The sequence below is a fragment of the Pseudoliparis swirei genome, chromosome 9 (assembly GCF_029220125.1).
Source record: "Pseudoliparis swirei isolate HS2019 ecotype Mariana Trench chromosome 9, NWPU_hadal_v1, whole genome shotgun sequence".
Taxonomy (NCBI): domain Eukaryota; kingdom Metazoa; phylum Chordata; class Actinopteri; order Perciformes; family Liparidae; genus Pseudoliparis; species Pseudoliparis swirei.
This window is the reverse complement of record NC_079396.1, coordinates 7046448-7051631: the sequence shown is the minus strand read 5'-3', so window position 1 is coordinate 7051631 and position 5184 is coordinate 7046448.

The following is a 5184-nucleotide window of genomic DNA, read 5'->3' as shown; positions in this document are numbered from 1 at the left end:
TTACACGATTACAGTAGCTCTTAGTTCAACACCATCATGCAACTCCATCGTCTTCTTCTTCAATAATAAAACTTTGTACATCACTGAAAATTATTTCTTTGGTCTCTATCAATGCAGCAATATAGTGAGATGTTCCGCTGTGTGCCACCATGCGGTGTAACAGTGGCAACGTATCAGTAGATGGCAATCAAGAGCTTCAGCTGAGTGGGTTCTTGTTAGTAGTAAAACATATGAGAGAAAAGTTAAGGTAAAGATAGATAGATAGATAGATAGATAAATGGACAGAAAGACATTAGTCAGATGGATGGATGGACAGAGATGGATGGATAGATTGATAGATGGATATATATATATATATATAGAGAGAGAGAGAAGGATAGATAGATGGACATAGATTGATGGATAGATAGATGGACAGACAGATGAGTCAGACGGATGGATGGACAGTCAGACAGACAAATGGATTGAAGGATGATATAGACGGATAGATGATAGAGACGGATGGAAAGAAATATACAGATAGATACCGCCAACCCAAATGCTGTACTTATTAATGACTCCTAACAAATATACAGTGTAACTGATCTATAACGCATTAATAAAGGATTCATGAACCATTAATAACGCCATTAACACTTGTAATCCCTTTATAAAGGATGATTTATCAGAAATTGGGACCTGGAATATCTTACTCACAGGATGTTGTAACCTGACAGAAAGGCCTTGCTCCCATTCAGCCACAACAGGTTAGCGAGACACTGCCAAACGGGCAATAAGGCCTTCCTCACAGTTCACCACAAAGGGGTTGGATGGGTTTGAGGTCCGGGCTCTATACAAGCAAACCATTTATACTCTTTTTGAAGGGGCCTGCTCCAAAATGTTTTGTGCATAAACGCAAGTGGTATGTCGAGATACATTTGGCCATACGGAGTAGATAAAGCCAGAGCAACCCTCTACTACTGCCTAAACGTTGGCGAAAACACTTGATTTATTCATCGCTATCGCCTGACAGATTTCATTTAACAAGCTATTTAACAACAATTGGCTCATGCCAGTGAAACGGCGACGGAGCGTTTCCACGCCACACACTCAGCCACTCAGCCTCAGTGTTGTGAGGCCAGGGTTTTAGTATAAAAGGGTGATACAAAGAGGAATTGATTGGCTCATCAATAAAAGTCAGATGATGGCGACGAAGCACCTAAGGCGTATTTACTCTCTGCATCACCTGTGGGAAATTTCAGATGCCTCGACCAGCCGGCGCACAGACCAGAGAACAAGCAACCAGCAGGGGCAAGCGTTCAAAATCTTAATGGCAGGGAATATGGAATATCACTAACTATTACAATTCCTCAGTGTTATCATTTTTGAGCACAGTGAGAATGCCAATCCGTCTGTTGGAGCCCATCTGCACGTGCCATTTATTTAAAGATGAGAGATTTAAGTTTAAACAGAGTATCATTAAATAAAGGTGGGACATTGACCAATTGCTGATGAATGACAAGAACCAACAATCAATGAAACCATTAGCGAACCCGGCTTTTATGGGGGACCTGTCGAGCAACAGGCCAAAAACAAATGGACTGTATGTATTTTGACGACACGTTTCATCACCGAATGCCCCGACAGGAATGCAACAAGGACGCAGCTCATCCTTAGCCTCATTGTTACACATGAATACTACCTTTCCTTTCCAGCTTTTCACAAGAACATAAGGACACTGAAACGACTGTGCCCCAAATGTTTAAAAAAAAGGAAATGAACTTACACGCTGCTTCTTTAAATGAGCTGCAAAGTCTCATTCTGCCACAGACGACTCTGCACATCTACAGCTGAGAGGCACGAACCGCTCTGTGTCCTTGAAACCAGTTGTGTTTGTGTTCAGGTCTGGTGGTCTCCATGTAAACATTTGTGTATTGTGTCACAAGTTAACAACAGCGAAACGGCATCAATGTCCACCAAAGGCAGACACAGGTGAGGTGACCTTCTTTTGTCCCTCTGGAACAAACACACACACACACAAATACACGGAAAGACACGGGGACTGGAGCTGGGATTAACGGTTGTATAAATGATATTGACGAACATATATCACAATTTAGGAGTATTAACTTTGGCCGCATAACAGACAAAAGGCATTGGAAGAGGACAAGGACGATCTGTGTTGCTTTACTGCTTCATAGCCATAAATGGTCGTCATAGTGACCCAATGGAAAAGTGTGGCTCTTATGTTATGTTGTATCATGAAATAAATACAAATAAAACTAATGCATGAATGCATATTCACATTTCGGACAGATGTGAAGAAAGAGATGTATAACTACTACTCTTGTCACGTGTGGAGCTGTAACTTAAATGTGATATGATTCTGTGTGGACAATTATTTTTAAAATAACAATATTTCAGTTCTGGGTTAACAACATAAGAAAAGTAGGGAATCCATATATTGGTTGCCGTACCTCGGACTAAACCTAATTGAGATATGCACCGAGCAAATCATTAATCATCAGAGAATTACAGAATGGGATTGATTTGAATTCCCTGAAGACTTTTGCCAGAAGCAAGTCTAGTCATCGTCTATCAGATCGGAGGAAGGATATGGCAATTGTATCAATATATATGTATACATGACTTGACTAATTATCTTGATATTCTAGTTATTAGATGGATACAATGTAACTTGCCTGTGAACACATTTAGAGAAGATAACCGGAGAGTATAATGGATATTCTCTAGAATTATATCAACGTGTAGGAGGGCATCAGTTTAAAAAGTGCCTTCATCATTACATAACAGCAAACATTATACTTGTATGACCATGGGATAATACATGAAATATATCACATATTTCATTTTAAATCCTCCTTTTTGTCATAACAACACTGACGTGAGAGTGAAAAACTACTGAGGTCCCTTTTCTAATATTTTGAGAGAGCTAATGCACGTACCGTAAACATCAGTTTTGTCAAGAAATACATACCTCAACTACATTTCTCAACTGTAGTGAGAAAGTATGCTTTCGGTGTTTGCAATGGTTTTCGTAATAATAGAGCAGCTTCTGGAAGCGATCAATGTTACTGGAGGGACACAAAGGAAAGGAAGATGGTGGAAATTGAAGTAGACTTTCTGAATGAATAGTCCCTGACTGGCCGACAGCACATTTCTTCTGACGGGCAGGAAATTAAAAGGACCACTTTTACTTTCAGCAGGGAAGTTCACAGGTAAGGAAAACCTCACCTGTGGTCAATGGTGGAGCAACACCACCCATATAGTGTTGTGTTTGTGGTAGGGCTGTCAGCGTTAACGCGTTAATCTATGCGATTAATTTGGCCGCGTTAACGCACTAAAATATTTTAACGCAATTAACGCAACTTTGTTTACTTCCGGTGTTCGTTGAAGTTTTTTCACTCCTCTGAGTGTCAAACCGCGGCAGTACGGTTTAACACTGTTTCCGTTTTTAAAACAATTATTTCTCCGCGAAAATAAGGAGCAGAAATCAGTTTAAACTCGTGGATGAATCAGTCGAGTTTCCTCCTGCTCCTCCTTCCTCCCGTCTCCCCCTCTGATACACAGAGGAACAGAGGGGCGACGTGTCGGGTGACGCGGCGCGGAAATAACTCGTCACACCAAACCTTCAACGTGATTTGTCAATCCGTTTGTCTGTCAACATTTTGCGAAAAAAAACAACCAATGAACACTCAGTAAATCACAAGGACCTCCCACCACACAGGTGAGGCTCATTAGCAACCTGTCAGTCAGAGAACCAGAGAACACGGCGCGAGGACAATGTGCCTCATTATATAGAGAGCTGAGATTGTTCTGGAATGTTTGATGTATAACACGTGGGTATGTGTCACATGCAAACGCCTTTAAAAGGTGAATTTACATTTTTTTGTAAAATGGAGAACATGCCCCCAGCCTCCAGAGGGTTAACGTGACATATGTGAATGTCAGTCAGTTTACCAAGGCCACTGGTTCTGTTGTTCAATGTTAAAGATGACAGGACCAATGGGGTCTCAATATACTTCTTTTTTTTATTATTAATCTGGATGTTTCACTGAAGAAACAATTTATCATCCACAATATTAAATACCTCACTGGCACTTTATAGGTAGGAGCCTCTTTGAAAACACAGCTCTGTGTGAAGTTTTGTCTTTAAAAAGAAGAAAACAAACTTTTAATCGCGATTAATGAATTTCAAAATGTGCGATTAATTAGTTAATTTTTTTTAATCGATTGACAGCCCTAGTTTGTGGTAACAGCCACTAACTTTTACAATGGGAACCAAAATGATGTGAACGTCACTAAAACGCAGTTAAAGCATCGTCACGTTAATGGCCTCGTCTGGGTCGTGGAATTCCTGCTCATGACACGCTGCTGTCCTGTTGAGACTCCGCCCACTCCTCCTCCCATCTGCCTGATGGATCGTGGAGGTCTCCATCGTGGAATATGCCTACTATGAACTATTCATACACTCTGTCATATTCATTGAATGTATTTTAACTCTAAATCTGTCCTTCTGTACACATTACATCTATTGCATCTGTCCATCCTAGGAGAGGATCCTCCTCTGTTGCTCCTGCAGGTTTCTTCCCTTTTTCCCCTGAAGGGTTATTTGGAGTTTTCCTGGTCCGATGTGAGGTTTTGGGGCAGGGATGTCTATGTGTACAGATTGTAAAGCACTCCGAGACAAATTTGTAATTTGTGAAATTGGGCTATACAAATAAACTGAATTGAATTGAATTGAATTTCTCTTTTAAAGATCTAAAAAGAGGCTTCACACCTCAAATATATTTGAGACAGTGTAAAAGCTATTAATTCTTACATTGAATACATATTTTACATTTGGTTATAATGGTCGCAGTTTACTACTTCGCTTCCCTTTTTCAACCAGCCTGAAGTGAATTGTCACTTGTTGCAGTCCACACTCATAAATAGCAGATTCATGCGTGGTCTCGATTACACTCTGGAATTGGTCTCAGTTTAGCCTGTCACTATAACACAGTTAAAATATTTATTTTTAATGTCATGTTATACATTTGACTAAACTAGTCATTACCTTTTCTTTTTAGATTGAGAACCCCAAATTGAAGTTGACAGATCTTCATTTCATAGTTTTAGAGTGATCATGTTTGATGCCAATCACATAAAATTGAGATTGGTCAGGGATATTGAATCGGATAATGA